This window comes from Grammomys surdaster, unplaced genomic scaffold, assembly GCF_004785775.1.
Source record: "Grammomys surdaster isolate TR1022 unplaced genomic scaffold, NIH_TR_1.0 126035, whole genome shotgun sequence".
Lineage (NCBI taxonomy): Eukaryota > Metazoa > Chordata > Mammalia > Rodentia > Muridae > Grammomys > Grammomys surdaster.
In genome coordinates, this window is record NW_021620848.1 from 1,775,159 (window position 1) to 1,793,052 (window position 17,894).

The 17,894-nt window shown below is 36.5% G+C and overlaps 1 pseudogene; it reads right to left on the reverse strand.

Moving 5' to 3' along the window:
- Nucleotides 1-13,088: 13,088 nt before the first annotated feature.
- LOC114610232 overlaps nt 13,089-17,894 on the reverse strand; it is an 87,770-nt pseudogene continuing 82,964 nt past the window's right edge.

Below are 17,894 nucleotides of genomic sequence, written 5' to 3' on the forward strand. Positions count from 1 at the left end.
CCTAAGTATCACAGAACCATGGCCTTTAGAAAAAAGCTTGCAAGTACTGGAAGAAGTGAGTCAAGCTATAAGCAGAAGCCAGAGAATATTGGGCTTATTGCTGGTATAACAGCTTTAATGACATTAATTGCTAGCACCACTGCTTCTGCAATTGCTGTGACACAAGAAGTTAAGACAGTGACTTTTGTTAATCATTTAGCAAAAAATGTTACTAATGGGTTGAATATATAAGAGGATTTAGATAGGTATTTAGAAAAATGGATTGGTGTTCTTTATCCTACTCAAATTATTGGAAGGAGGTCCAGAGTTTAAGAGTAAAGAGCCATCACAAGTGTCATGCCAAACACTGTTGGATTCCTGTTAGTTCTAAAATTTACAGTAGTAGTCATTATAATTAGGAAAACGTTTAAAGACACTTGCAGAGTATTTGGCATAATTCTTACACCTCTTTGGATGTTATAACTTTGCATAGTGTACTTAGGAATTTAAAGAATGCTGCTCTGCTGACCATTGATGTGGTAGATACTGCTAATAAAATTACCCATGGCCTGAGGTCAGTATTTCTATTTTAATCAAGCTTCAAGAATAGCATATATAGCTTGATCCCGCTAGCCCTTTTTGTCCTGGGAATACTTTTATTCCTGCCCATCCTGTTAAAGCTTGACTTTAATAACATCAACATGTTGGCAGCCAAAGTACATGGCTTGAAACACAAAATGGACCCCCAGACAGAGTTATTAAATTAACAGGCTGGCAAGCCAAGGACTGGTAAGATTCTACACAGAGCCTTACCAATCTAAGTCAGAAGTACATTGGTTTTGATAATGCATATTCTATGATGGGTAAACAAGGCATTCTTGTCAGAACAACCTAAGACAGGCTCAGTCTTGTCTATGAAATTAAAAAAAAAGGGGAGAGAGGCGGAGAGCTTTTGGGGCTGTTTGGCAAGAATCTGACCAGGACCAAAGACAAGGAAATGGGCTGCTTGGCAAGAATATGACATTGGCCAAGGACAAGGAAGTGGACTTCACTCAGGAATCTAAGTATTAGTCTAGAACAAAGAAGTAACTTCAGGCAGGAATCTAAATTTTAGGCTAGAACAAAGAAGTAGACTTTAGACATGAAAATGACTTTGGACTAGGACAGGGAGGTAGGCTTCGATGTCTTGGTCATCCTGATAAGCCCTTAGAAACAGTGATCAAGGGAGTGTTCAGGGAACTTTTTTTTATTGGCATGCTTGTTCTTTGACTATTTGTGTTTTTTGTCTTGCTTGTTCCTTGACTATTTGCATCTATTTTATTGCTAGTTCCTCAACCTAGAACTGACCTTAATAATTGCATATTATCAAAATGGAATAAAAGCAAAAAGGAGGGGTGATGGGATAGGAGTTTTCTAGGGAGGTGAAATGGAGAAAGGGGATAGCATCTGAAATGTAAATAAATAAAATATCCAATTAAAAAATAAAAAAAACTGAAAAATGACATGGAGGGTATTTATCATACAAATTTTCATCAGTGTGGTGTAGATATATACATGTTCAGAATAGAATTTGAGAGTCTCTTATTGTCCAATGCCCAGCAACATAGTAATAATTTTAAAACAATGAGGCAATAGTAAAGATTGTATCCTCAAAGAAGTAGCTTTCACATGAGACATTTGTCAAAATATGTATATGTGAAAGTTCAATGTGTGGTAATGGGTCTTTAATTGAATAACTGATATAGAAAAATAAGTGAAGTGCCATTAAAAATTTCTATTTTTAGTAAGATTTTTAAAAAACTTGAATAACACTTTATAAACTTGAAAACTGAGTAGAAATCAATAAATTCACTGAATATTTTATGTACTGAATATATATATATATATATATATATATATATATATATATCCTTATACCACAAATACAAATAACTATTATTTTGTGTACCAAATATTTCATTTTCTACAATAAAAAATGACACAAAATCTTGACAGTATTTTGAACCATATTGCATTGTGCCATTGACTGCTAGGAAAGGACACAGTGTTAATAGCATTACTCCCTGCCATTGTCAGGTATCCTTCATAATTTTTTAAAAAATTCTTTATGGTTGGGGGTGGAGAGTAGCAAGATTATTGTCACGCTCCTTTATATCTTCTTTTAGAGGATCCTGCTTTTGTATCCTGGTTTCATAACATATTTGCTTCCTTGATGTAAGATGTAAAAGATTGGCATATTATGACTGAGTGATGACGAGTTGGAGTTTGGGTAAAATATTAAATCTGATTCATCACAGAGATGTGGCTCTAACGTTTGCACTCTTTGAATCTAGTGAGGGAATAATCTAGATAAGACTTTTTCATGTCTGGACAATGGACAAGGAGAAGTAGTAAAAGGCAGGAGTTAGTGCTGCTTATAGCTCACTCTAGCTGGTCAGATGGGATGAGTAACATTAGTATTTTACATCAGTAAATAGTAATATTTTGTTGTTGTTGAGATTTGATAGCTGTTTATTTCAAAATGAAAACTATGAGAAAAGATGTCTAAATTCACAAAGAAATCATATTAATATAGATTGTCCAACTTCCTGTATACTACTGAAGGCAGCTTGACGTAAAGAGTTGTTCTAAACACAGAAAGTTACATGAGACTTGAGATTAGAGAAAATAATGTGAAAATGTGCTGTAAGACACACAGTTTAATTTAATTAAAAAAATGAGCTAGCCACCTAACAAATGTGTCCATAACATCAGAGAGTTCAGTGTTAAAATAATGAAAGAACGTCACCCATTGCTATAGAACTACACTCTGGTAAGCTATTTGACAGAGAAACTAACAATATATAAAATAGTTTTCACACTCACTGCAGAAGTTAATCCTGAAGATACATATTCAGAAACTGGAAATGTCTCTTGTTGGAGTAATATTTCGGTGAACTATGAGGAGATAGAGCCATCAAAGGAGGCCGTAGCTTAATTCACAGTCCATTCTCATGACTGACCATTGTGAAGCTATGGATATAAAGTAAAGAGAAGCTACAAGAACAACTGGGAACAGTACCAGAGTTTATTAAGAAGAAAGTCAGAATAGCATCTCATGTTGCAGGAGAAAAGTGTTATTATTAATCCATTATATTTCTAAAGAAATTCAGGATGGATAAATCAGATGTAATTAAAATGAATTACTGCACTGTGTGTGTGTTTCTGTATATTTTTTTATACAGATATGAGCTAAAATGTATTAATATTAGAGAAATCGCCTCCGGGCTGGAGCAGACACAGAGTCGGTCTGCTCCCCTCCTGTGGAGAAACTGAATCCTGAGTCATCCAGGAGCCACTGCACTCAGAGCAGCTGGTAAGAACTCCATCTCACTCCCTAAACCCCAGAGATAGATCGGGGAGCCAGGGACATCCAGGGCACAGCAGCTACCCAAACCCCGCCCCTCCGGAATTCCACTTCCCTTCTGCCCCTGCCTGCTCCTCCGAGCTGGAGCAGACACAGAGTCAGTCTGCTCCTGTCCTGTGGAGAAACTGAATCCTGAGTCATCCAGGAGCCACTGCACTCAGAGCAGGTGACACAGAGTCGGTCTGCTCCTGTCCTGTTGAGAAACTGAATCCTGAGTCATCCAGGAGCCACTGCACTCAGAGCAGCTGGAGCCACTGCACTCAGAGCAGCTGAAACTGAATCCTGAGTCATCGAGGACCCACTGCACTCAGAGCAGAAGGATTTCCAGATCCAAGAGGTGGCCTGAGTCCCAGGAGTTATTCCACCCAGGAGATTAGGAGCATAAGACCACAGAGACCTCTGGACTCTGAGGAGCTCTGCAATAAGCAAGATAACTGGAAATACAGACTCCAGTTTTACACAGTGAGAGCAGGTACCACTAGAGTTAACCAGATGGCGAAAGGCAAGCGCAAGAACATAAGCAACGGAAACCAAAGTTTCTTGGCATCATCAGTGCCCAATTCTCCCAATATAGCAAGCCCTGAACACCCCATCACACCTGAAAAGCAGGATTCAGAATTAAAATCACTTCTCATGATGATGATAGAGGATTATAAGAAGGAATTAAGTAACTCCCTTAAAGAAATACAGGAGAGTACAAGTAAACAGATAGAAGCCCTTAAAGAGGAATCACAGAAATCCCTTAAAGAAATGGAAGAAAACACAAAGAAGGAGTTAAACAAAAACATTCAGGACCTGAAACTAGAAATAGAAACAATAAAGAAAGTTCAAAGGGAGACAACCATGGAGATAGAAAACCTAAGAAAGAGATCAGGAGTCACAGACGCAAGCATCACCAACCGAATACAAGAGATAGAAGAGAGAATCTCAAATGCAAAAGATACGGTGGAAAATATTGACACAGTTGTCAAAGAAAATGCAAAACGCAAAAAACTCCTAACTCAAAACATCCAGGAAATCCAGGACACAATGAGAAGACCAAACCTAAGGATAATAGGTATAGATGAGAATGAAGATTCCCAAATTAAAGGGCCAGTAAATATCTTCAACAAAATTATTGAGGAAAACTTCCCTAACCTAAAGAACAAGATGCCCATAAACATACAAGAAGCCTACAGAACACCAAATAGACTAGACCAGAAAAGAAATACCTCCCGTCACATAATAATCAAAACATCAGATGCACAAAACAAAGAAAAAATACTAAAAGCAGTAAGGGAAAAAGGTCAAGTAACATATAAAGGCAGACCTATAAGAATTACACCAGACTATAAAAACCAGAAGAGCCTGGACGGACATCATACAGACACTAAGAGAACACAATTGCCAGCCCAGATTACTATACCCAGCAAAACTCTCAATCACTATAGATGGTGAAACCAAGATATTCCATGACAAAACCAAATTTGCACAATATCTTCCCACAAACCCAGCACTTCAAAGGATAATTGATGGAAAATGCCAACACAAGGAGGGAAACTACAACCTAGGAAAAGCAAGTAAGTAATCTTCCAACAACCCCCAAAAAAGATACAAACATAACTTTACCTCTAATAAAAAAAATAACAGGAAGCAACAATCATTTTTCCTTAATATCTCTTAACATCAATGGTCTCAATTCCCCAATAAAAAGACGCAGACTATCAGACTGGATACACAAACAAGACCCAGAATTTTGCTGCATACAAGAAACGCACCTCAGTGACAAAGACAGACACTACCTCAGAATAAAAGGGTGGAAAACAATTTTTCAAGCCAATGGTCCCAAGAAACAAGCTGGAGTAGCCATTCTAATATCAAATAAAATCGACTTTCATCCAAAATTAATCAAAAAAGATAAGGAAGGACACTTCATACTCATCAAAGGAAAAATCTACCAAGGTGAACTCTCAATTCTGAACATCTATGCTCCAAATGCAAGGGCACCTACATACATAAAAGAAACTTTACTAAAGCTCAAAACACACATTACACCTCACACAATAATAGTGGGGGATTTCAACACCCCACTGTCAGCAATGGACAGATCATGGAAACAGAAACTAAACAGAGACACTTTGAAATTAACAGAAGTTATGAACCAAATGGACTTAACAGACATCTATAGAACATTTCATCCTAAAACAAAAGAATATACCTTTTTCTCAGCACCTCATGGTACCTTCTCCAAAATAGACCATATAATTGGTCACAAAACAAGCCTCTACAGATACAAAAAGATTGAAATAATCCCTTGCATCTTATCAGATCACCACGGACTAAGACTGGTCTTTAATAATGACAAAAACAATGGAAAACCCACGTACACATGGAAACTGAACAACTCTCTACTCAATGATGACTTGGTCAAGGAAGAAATAAAGAAAGAAATAAAAGACTTTTTAGAATTCAATGAAAATGAGGACACATCATACCAAAACTTGTGGGACTCCATGAAGGCAGTGCTAAGAGGAAAGCTCATAGCTCTAAGTGCCTACAAAAAGAAACTGGAAAGAGCACACACTAACAAGTTGACTGCACAACTAAAAGCTCTAGAACAAAAAGAAGCAAATACACCCAGGAGGAGTAGAAGGCAGGAAATAATCAAACTCAGGGCTGAAATCAACCAAGTAGAAACAGAAAGAACAATACAAAATATCAATAAAACCAGGAGTTGGTTCTTTGAGAAAATCAACAAGATAGATAAACCCTTAGCCAGATTAACCAGAGGGCACAGAGACAGTATCCAAATTAATAAAATCAGAACTGAAAAGGGAGACATAACAACAGAAACTGAAGAAATTAAAAAAATCATCAGATCCTACTACAAAGGCCTATACTCAACAAAACTGGAAAACCTGGATGAAATGGACAATTTCCTAGACAGATACCAGGTACCGAAGTTAAACCAGGAGCAGATAAACCATCTAAATAGTCCCATAACCCCTCAGGAAATAGCAGCAGTCATCAAAAGCCTCCCCACTAAAAAAAGCCCAGGACCAGATGGTTTTAGTGCTGAATTCTATCAGACCTTCAAGGAAGACCTAATACCAATTCTCTTCAAACTATTCCACAAAATAGAGACAGAAGGAACACTACCCAATTCGTTCTATGAAGCTACAATTACACTCATACCCAAACCCCACAAGGACCCGACAAAGAAAGAGAACTTCAGACCAATCTCCCTTATGAACATCGATGCAAAAATACTCAATAAAATTCTAGCAAACCGAATCCAAGACCACATCAAAACAATCATCCATCATGATCAAGTAGGTTTTATCCCAGGAATGCAGGGATGGTTCAATATTCGGAAATCCATCAATGTAATCCACTATATAAACAAACTTAAAGAAAAAAACCACATGATCATCTCACTAGATGCTGAGAAAGCATTTGACAAAATTCAACATCCCTTCATGATAAAAGTCTTGGAAAGATCAGGAATTCAAGGCCCCTACCTAAACATAGTAAAAGCAATTTACAGCAAACCAGTAGCCAACATCAAGCTAAATGGAGAGAAACTTGAAGCAATCCCACTAAGATCAGGGACTAGACAAGGTTGCCCACTCTCCCCCTACCTATTCAATATAGTACTGGAAGTCTTAGCCAGAGCAATTAGACAGCAAAAAGAAGTCAAAGGGATACAAATAGGAAAGGAAGAAGTCAAAATATCGCTATTTGCAGATGATATGATAGTATACTTAAGTGACCCCCAAACTTCCACCAGAGAACTCCTAAACCTGATAAACAACTTCAGCAAAGTGGCTGGTTATAAAATCAACTCAAACAAATCAGTAGCCTTCCTCTACATGAAAGATAAACAGACTGAAAAAGAAATTAGGGAAATGACACCCTTCACAATAGTTGCAAATAATATAAAATACCTTGGTGTGAATCTAACCAAGCAAGTGAAAGACCTGTATGACAAGAACTTCAAGTCTCTGAAGAAAGAAATTGAAGAAGATCTCAGAAGATGGAAAGATCTCCCATGCTCATGGATTGGCAGGATTAATATAATAAAAATGGCCATCTTGCCAAAAGCAATCTACAGATTCAATGCAATCCCCATTAAAATCCCAACTCAATTCTTCACAGAGTTAGAAAAGGAAATTCTCAAATTCATATGGAATAACAAAAAACCCAGGATAGCGAAAACTATTCTCAACAATAAAAGAACTTCTGGAGGAATTACCATCCCTGACCTCAAGCTGTACTACAGAGCAATAGTGATAAAAACTACCTGGTATTGGTACAGAGACAGGCAGGAAGATCAATGGAATAGAATTGAAGACCCAGAAATGAACCCACACTCCTATGGTCACTTGATCTTTGACAAAGGAGCTAAAACTGTCCAGTGGAAAAAGGACAGCATTTTCAACAAATGGTGCTGGTTCAACTGGAAGACAACATGTAGAAGAATGAAAATTGATCCATTCTTATCTCCTTGTACAAAGCTCAAGTCTATGTGGATAAAGGACCTCCACATAAAACCAGATACACTGAAACTAATAGAAGAGAAGGTGGGGAAAAGCCTCGAATACTTGGGCACAGGGGAAAAGTTCCTGAACAGAACTCCAATGGCATATGCTCTAAGATCGAGAATTGACAAATGGGACTTCATAAAATTGCAAAGTTTCTGTAAGGCAAAGGACACTGTCAATAGGACAAAACGACAACCAACAAATTGGGAAAAGATCTTTACCAATCCTTCATCTGATAGAGGGCTAATATCCAATATATACAAAGAACTCAAGAAATTAGACTCCAGACAACCAAATTACCCTATTAAAAAATGGGGTATAGAGCTTAACAAAGAATTTTCAACGGAAGAAACTCGAATGGCCGAGAAGCATCTAAAGAAATGTTCAGCATCCTTAGTCGTCAGGGAAATGCAAATCAAAACAACCCTGAGATTCCATCTCACACCAGTCAGAATGGCTAAGATTAAAAACTCAGGTGATAGTAGATGCTGGCGAGGGTGTGGAGAAAGAGGAACACTCCTCCATTGTTGGTGGGACTGCAAGATGGTGCAACCACTTTGGAAATCAGTCTGGCGGTTCCTCAGAAAATTGGACATAGCATTACCTGAGGATCCAGCTATACCACTCCTAGGCATATACCCAGAAGATGCTCGAACATATAACAAGGACATATGCTCAACTATGTTCATAGCAGCCTTATTTATAATAGCCAGGAGCTGGAAAGAACCCAGATGTCCTTCAACTGAGGAATGGATTAAAAAAATGTGGTATATTTACACAATGGAGTATTACTCAGCTATTAAAAACAATGAATTCGAGAGGTTCCTAGGTAAATGGATGGAACTAGAAATTATCATCCTGAGTGAGGTAAGCCAATCACAAAAGAAGACACATGGTATTCACTCACTGATTATTGGATATTAGCCTAGAACCTTGAAATGCCCAAGATGCAACTCACAGGCCACATGAAGCCCATAAAGAAGGAAGACCAAGTGAGGGTGATTCGGTCCTTCTTAGAAGGAGCAACAAAATACTCAAGGGAGCAAATATGGAGACAAAGTGAGGGACAGAAACTGAAGGAGGGGCCGTCTCAAGACCACCCCACCTGAGTATCTATCCCATGTGCAATCACCAAAGGTAGATGCTGATGTGGAAGACAGGAAGTGCATGCTGATAAGAGCCTGATATGGATATCTCCTCAGAGGCCTTCAAGAGTCAGACATATTCAGAGGCAGATGCTCACAACTAGCCATTGAACTGATCATGGGGTTCTCAATGGAGGAGTTAGAGTGAAGACTGAAGGAGCTGAAAGGGTTTGTGGCACCATGAGGAGAGCAACAATACCAACCAACCACAGCTCCCAGGGTCTAAACCACCAGCCTGGGAGCACTTAGGGGGGAATCCAGGGCTTCAGCTGAATATGTAAAAGTGGAGGGCCCTGCTGGGCATAGGTGGAAGAAGAGAACCTTGACCTCATGAAGGCTGGATGCCCCAGGGGGTGGGACTTTTGAGGGTGGGGAGGGGGGAGTGGGGGGGGTGTAGATAGAGGTTACATCCACAGAGAAGAAGGAGGAGGGGCGAGGGGATTGGAGGTTCCGAGGGGGTGGTGGGGGATGGGGTAAGGGGACAACATAGGAAATGTAAATAAATCATCCAATAAAAAAAAAAAAAAAATTAGAGAAATCAAAAATTAGTTAGATTTCAAGGACCAGGGTCCTTAAACAGTGGGTGCTCACAGAAATGAATGAATCTCAGTATCTTTCTTGATTATAGGAACTTTCTCCTTACCAGAGTATGTATTTTACATTGTCAAATGTTCATAATAAATATGTAAGGTAATTATATCTTTCTTTGTGTTAAATATACCTTCATATTTGATTGTGAAAGCATCAACAGATATTTTAAAGAAAAATCTCTGAATTTTACAAGCACAAACAAATGCTTCTATCAATGTTGAATATTATTTGTTCCAATAGAAACATCATTACAAAGAATTAACTATAAGCAGCCAAGGAATGCTAAGAATGGGAAAAACAGTCGTCCCTAAGGAAGATCACACCAATTAGTTATCTAATATCAAATAAACAGGCAGATCTAAAATCATGCATGCAGGTAACAGTATACAGACTGAACAGGTTTCATTTAGTAACATATATGCATACCTATGACTACATACATACAAAAACAATTAAGTTTTAAAAAGAGCAAGAAGGAGTATAATAAAGGGTTTTGCAGAATAAAAAGAAAATGGAAAATGTTGTAAGTGGTTTTTAGAGGTCTTAGGAAGATCTCTTGCTGATTCCTATGAGAAACAGCAACAACACAAATCTTTTTATGAATCTCTCAGCATTTTTGGCTTCCCAGTCTCCAGAATTGTGAGAAATAAACTTCTGAGGAATTTTAAATGTCTTAAACAAAAGCATTTAAAGAGTTTGATCATCTATTTACTGAGATATCCTAGCTCTGTTGTGATATGTTTTAAAAATAAAATTTTATTTTTCCTGTAACTTAAATAGTATGAGATGTTAAGACATATATATGGTTTAGTTTCTCTCCTACCCTTACTTCTCCTCCTTCTGTCTTCTCCCTTTTGTCTATCTCTTTTCCTTTTCTTCAAGAATATTACATTTATAAGAGGAAATATAAGCTCACCTAAAAGAAAACAAAAACCTTCAGAATTCTATTCCCACCACTAAGTCTTCTTAACTTAAAAGAGATAGACCTCTCTTAATGAATCAATTTTATTTATTTATTTAATAATTTAATTAATGCACAATTTGAGTATGTTGGGTTTGGGTATTTTCTTTATCTTTAGTATTAATCAAAGCCAATTATGCTAGCATGTGATGTTTTTAGAAAATTCTAAACTGTTGTATTAATTCTCTTCATATTTAGATGATGATGTCATACTACTTCAAGGGACAGTGGGATGGTTATCTCACTGCCTACTAGACTCAGATGCTGCCTGCAGGATTGTTTTCCCTTACTGCTTAGTGACCTACGTGGACCCTTCTGCAACACAATGTTAATGAAGATAAGGTGCACCGGCATTCTTTTGATCGTTCTGGGCCACTCTTTCTTTCTTTTTTTAATCTTTTACTTATATATATTTTTTTACACTCCAGATTTTATCCCCCATCCCCCGGTCCACCCTCTGACTGTTCTACATCCTATACCTCCTCCCCACCACCCGTCTCCATGCAGATGTCCCCACCCCACATCTGCCACCCCACCAGACCTCTAAACTCCCTGGAGCTTCCAGTCTCTTGAGGGTTAGGTGCATCTTCTCTGACTGAACCCATACCCAGGCGTTTCTGCTGTATATATGTTCAGGCTTCATATCAGCTGGTATATGTGTCCTGGTTGGTGGTCCAGTGTTTGAGAAATCTCGGGGATCCAGGTTAATTGAGACTGCTGGTCCTCCTACAGGGTCACCCTCCTCATCAGCCTCTTCCACATTTTCCCTAATTCATCCACAGGGGTCAGCAGCTTCTGTCTATTGGTTGGGTGCAAATATCTGTATCTGACTCTTTCAGCTGTTTGTTGGGCAGTCATGATGGGTCTCTGTAAGCATACCATAACATCAGTAATAGTGTCAGGCATTGGGACCTCCCCTTGAGCTGGATCCTACTTTGGGCCTGTTGCTGGACCTTCTTTTCCTCAGGCTTCCCTCCATTTCCATCCCTGCAGTTCTTGCAGACAGGAACAATATGGATCAGAGTTTGACTGTGGGATGGCCCACTGTTTCATTTTTTTAATATATTGATAAATATTGGACAGTTATGTTTTGGATTCTACAAATAGCTGTGACAGTATACACGGCACTGTTAATAATACAGTCACAACTAATCATATATCATATTGAAACTCTTATTCTTAGAAGGTTTATGTGAGATTTATCATTTCTAGTTTCCTCATTGTTAAAAGAATGGAATATAGAACTAAATATTAAATAACCTTATGTATTTTGAATGATTGAAAATATAAACAATGTGGTAGATATGAGCAAATAAAACCATTATTACCTGGGTTTTCCTTCCATACCCAACGGACTTCAAGTATTTCATACAATTCAGTTATTAGGAAAGTCAAATTTCATATAAAATAAATTAATTACCTTATACATCATATATTTTAGTGATTATTGTTAATTTTTATGGATTAAAATGTTGATACAGGTAGGTTTTGACTGCTGACTATTTTACACTCTGCTTCTGCCCACTGTGCCACTCTTCTGGCTGAAAACACTGGAACCAAAGAGTTAGTGAGGATAACTCAGGCCCTAAACAGATGTTTTATCTAAGCGTTTGTTTTGTTTTGTTTTCCTGTGATGAAACACCATGACAAAAAATAAGTTGGGGGAAAAGGGTTCATTTGCTTTATATTTCCACATCACAGCTGGTCATCAAAATATCAGGACTGGAATTTATCCAGGGCAGGAACCTGGAGCCAGGGCCTGATGCAAAGGCCATGAACATATGCTTCTTACTGGCTTGCTTGCTCCTCATGGTTTGTTCAGCCAGCTTGTAGAACCCACAAACAGCAGTCAACAGATGGCATCACCCATAATGGCCTGAACATTCTCCAATCAATCACAAATTTTTTAAAAAAATTCTCTGTAGTCTCACCTATATCTCAATCTCATTGAGGCATTTTCTCAGTCTAGGATCCCTACTCTCTGATGACCCCAGTGAAGTTGACATAAAACTAGCCAGGACACTGGAGTATTCTTTCTACTTCCTGAGTTTTAATCCAAAGGCTCATACAATTTTGTTGAAAGTTAATAAAATATCTAAAGAAACATTTCCTAATATAAAAGATAATATTTTTACAAAGATCTTCATATATTTTATATCCTTCTGAATGTTTCAAATCTATTGTTTCAAGCATTAGGTTTCAAATAATTCATGTGCAAAGTTCTTTAAAACTGTTAGGTTTCTACTAACTAGATAAACCAAAGCTTTATGTTGGAAAGGGTTAGGTTCAGCTGAAGGAAATAGAACAGTCTGATTTCCACAACTGAAAGTGATTCTTGCTGAGAAGAAACTTTTAGGAAGACATACATCTGAGACTCTTAAGAGTAACATATCTGATATCTGTTTTAAATGGATATGTCTCTCCTTTTTTTTTTTTTTTTACAGTTAAAGACAGATCTTTATTTCAAACTCTGATCTACCAAATTAGCATTTCCCACCAACTCTGGGAGCAGAGACCTTCACAAGCTTCACAATCTTTTGTTTAGGTGGGGCCTTGGCAGCAGCCATTGCTGTCTTCTTTGACGTCTGCTTAGCCTTTTGTGCTTCCTTAGCAGTCCGTATAGCCTGCTCTCGCTGAGCTTTCCGAACTTCTGGTTTTTGATTCCTCTTGGCCATTATAGATGCACCCATTATGGCTCGCTAGAATTTGACTGCACGGCGAGTCCTTTTCTTTTGAATTTTTTCCGACTGTCCTTTCTTATGTTTTCTTCTGTAGAGGACAGTCCAGTTTATCTGCTGAGAATTCCTTTTGGAAAGGAATGCAGACTCACATTTCGCATTAAGAAACTGGAAAATCTTCCCGTCGGTACTGGCGTAGCCTCTCGTGTCCCGGGTAGATCTTGTACCCACTGAGACTGCACAGGTACAGCTCAACCTTCACGGTGATGTCAACCTGCCTGCCGGGTGGAAAGAGCCGAGGGAAAGATGGCGAAGAGAAAGGGATATGTCTCTCTTAAGTGCACTTATATTTTCTGACAAAGGAGATCAAGAATTTGACCTGCTTTATATTCTACAACTTCCATACTAAGGAAACTTTGTATGAGAACACTAAAAAATGTTAATGCATTTCATGTAACATTGAAGGCAAAAGAAGAACAAAGTAATAAGTAAAAATCAGCAAAACTTTTGTGTTCACACCTGCCCATATATCACAGTACTTTGTCTCCCTCTAACATCACAGACATGCTATTTAAAGTCATTGCCATGAAAATTCCTCATGTCCCCAATAGTGAACACGACAGGATATATCTATTAATCTATAAAATTAAAGAAAACTCATGAGATTAGCATAACACTTAGAACACAAGAAAGTCACAAATAATATTTTACCTCTTGTTATGAAGAGCAACAGACAGAGATGACACAGACTAATGGTTCAAAGAGATTATAGGAAAGAAAAGTTATACCAATTATACTTCACATATTAGGTCTAAAGTACAAAAGATATCTTCTTATCATGTCAACAATTTTTAACAGGATTGTCAGCATTAAACCTTCTTCATAAAAATGCTTTATAGAGAAAGTAGTATAACAATGGAATCCACATTTAATATAACAAATCCACATTTGTTTTAAACAATTCTCAGTTTTAGTACTATACTAAAATTCTTACCCCCAATAACATGAAGGCAAATAATAAATTTATAAAATGAATTGCTTTCTTACAAAGATAGCTAATGAGTGTGCTTGGGTCAAGTCTTCAAATTACAAACAAATGTTATTACAAATGAATTTATCAACTAAATGCTTTCTTCAATAAATCTTTACTTTGTTTTTGTTACTTTGTGGACGTATTGTTTGCAATTCTTTCTTGATTTACTACCTCAATTTGCCTGTTTGACCTTTCCCTCATTGAAAATTTTACATTCAAACAGAGGCCGAATCAAATACTACATAATGCAAAGGAAAGTGTGTTTTAAGTGAAATGAGATCACAGTTCTCTGCTCTATTAGCATAATAAATTTTCATCTTTTCAAAAATACATCCACTGAAGGGGAAAATATGTGTATATACCTTAGGAAAACTCCTTATGTGGCTGTACAAAACAGCACACAAAGAAACAAAAATCCATTTATTTTCAATCCACTTTCAGACCATCATCAGTGTGGGCTATTATTTCTCCTCACTATTTGATTCCTGGATTATTTATGTGGATAATTCCCTTGGAAATCAGCTTGATTTATGAACAGTCTGATTTGCTCCATTGAACCATTAAATGCAGAATAATTTCACAAGTGGCAACTTATGAAGACGATCATGGCATGCAAAGGCGGAGGCTAGAAAAAATATTTCAAGGATGATTTCAAATGAATGAAGCATTACTTCTATGAAGTTTAACAACCATACTTATGCAAATGAAGACAAGAATAATGATATCTGTGTGTTCATATGAACACTGCTGTATAATATAAATCCTACAGTGTACGAGAGAAGTTAGATCCTATAGCTCACTCAGCTACAACTTTTGATTTTTTTATTTGTCCAAAAGTTTATTTTGCCTAAGTTGTCTTCTTATGTATCAACATGCATTTGGTGGAATATTGTAAACTTTTCCTTCTGAACAAATTCAAAAACTATTTGGATGAATTAATACATAATTAATGATAACCATTCAATACATTTTGCTAAATAAATACATGACTAAAAAAAATAAGTAAGGATAAAATTTTATTTCAGCAATAAATTCTAGCAGAAATTATCTATTATTGGATAATATATTTCATGATATTAAAAATATAACTCTACAACCACAATTTGATGAAATTAGCTATGTAGACCCAGACCCTAAGATAAAGTAATTTATATTGGCAGGGTACCAAATTAATGAGGAAGAGAAAGGTGAAGAAACAAGACAGAGAGAAAAGGATCAACAGGGAAAAAGACTAGGGAAGAGACAGAGATAGAGTAGGAGGGAAGGAGAAAAAAAGACAGAAACTGAGAGAACAATGTAAAGAGAACAATGTATGAGTAATTATGAAGAAAATTATTTATTCATTAAAGTTGCCAATATAATGGATGAAATGAATTCTTAGATTTATACACTTGAGATGCATAATTGCATTTTCATTAAACTAGGGAATGACGAGGAAAAGATGGCTAATCCTTAAAAGAAATATGAAAGAAAGCGAGGGAGAGTGTTAGCAAGCAAAGAATTCCAGATAGTTAAGTAACTTTTAAAAATGATTCATTTTAAGCTATGTTCACAAATTACTTATAATAATTAATAGATAAATTTAAATGCATCATCTTGCTTGTTTCTTGACTATTTTGCATCTATTGTATTGCTACTTCCTCAACCTAGAACTGACCTTAATACTTGAATGTAATTAAAATGGCATAAAAGCAAAAAGGATGAGGGGAGATGGGATAGGGGTTTTCTCGGGAAGGGAAATGGGGAAACAAGATGGCATCTGAAATGTAAATAAATAAAATAGCCAATAAAAAAAGGAAAAAATGAATGCAAGTGCATTACATTTCTAAAAGTAAATAAATGCCCTACAATTTGTTTATAATGGCAGTGAAGTATAATATATGAAATATTATAGAACAATACTGTTACTGTAAAATTTGACCATAAATTGTAAATAGACCAGTTAAGGGACATCAGCAATGTATAATGTGGCTTTTGATATTGAACACCAACTATATTTATTTCTATAATCTGTTGAGTACTTTGACCAATTAACAAGATTTTCTAGTACCTAATGATTTATATGAGAACAATAATGATCACTATAGTGAAAATATAATTCTGAAATGTCATATCATAATTTCAGTTTCTTAATTCAGATAAATATCAATGTATGCAACTTAACAAATCAACATACTAATCAAAAAATATACCACTTGTTAATCAGATGTTCTCATTATTGTTTAGCTGTTAATTCTGTTTCATCTCTTTTATTTACATGTAGTTCTACCAAAACTCTTGTCACCTACACATTCCTTACTTCTAAACATTCTTGATGTTTGTTTTAATCTCTTATTCCAGTGAGCTCTTGATTTTCAAAGAGAACTCTGTTTTCATTAGGGATGATGATAGGAAAATAGAAATTATGTAAATTTTTGAATTAATAACAGCAGCTACTCATTGGAGGGTCAGAATCAGAGTCCTTGTCTTCTCAGAAGCTGGTGCTCATGATCCTCTCTCTGCTGTAATATATAGTGTCTTTGTTCATCAGGAAATACCCTTAATACTGCTCATGTGAGAAAGAACATTTGTTTATACAACTCATGCGTACATGCATTTTACTGTCTTCTATATTACTAAGGTCCCTAATTTCTTTAAAATTATATATGCTATTTTGAAGGTATCCTTTTCCAAATGAGAATGTTAAAACTTAATAGCCAATGCAATAATATTAAGATATAAGGGTTCATCCAATAAAATGTTTAGGCTATTTAGTCATAGAAATACGAAAAAAAATCTTAAATTTAAGATGGAAAGACAAAAGACCCCAGGTATCCAAGGTATTTCTATAGCAAAAACTAGTAAGATTTAGGTCCTTAGTATATCTGATCTCAAGTTACACAATAGAGTCACAGTAATAACAAAGAATGAAACTGGCACAAATCCAAGCAAGTAATCCAATAGAACAGAATAGAAGAACAATTAACTCCAAACTACAAACACAAAGCAACATGCTAAAGGAAACAGAATCATCAACAAATAATGTTAGGAAAATTGTCTGTTCACATGCAGAGGAATGAAACCAAGGACTTGTCTCTCATCCTGAACAAAATTAAATTTCAATTGGACCAAAGACTTCAACATAAAATACCAAACACTGAAATTATGTGACAAGAATTATGTGCTACAATATAAAAAAATGCTAGTGTAATTTTAAAGGTGATCATTGTTTTCTTTATACTGGCTAGCTTCCAAATAAATGAGACAGAGACTAATAGATATATTTAAGAAGATTATGGCCCAATGGCTGGGTAGTTATTAATCTATTCTAATCCTCTAAACTGATCTGGCTGTCTCCCAGCCAAAGACCCTGAGATATTTGCATTTAATATTGATCTAGCTCTCTCTACACCATGTGTGCTCCCATGGTGTCACCTCAACAATTTCTTCCTGGTGAATACTGTTTTCTTACTGCTCTCTTCATCTACCCTGGCTGGGATTAGAAGTCCAGCCCTATACTGTCCTGCCTTGACTTGACTGCTCAGCTTTTATTGACATATCAGAAAATAAATGGGAAGCAATGCTTATAGAACATTGAG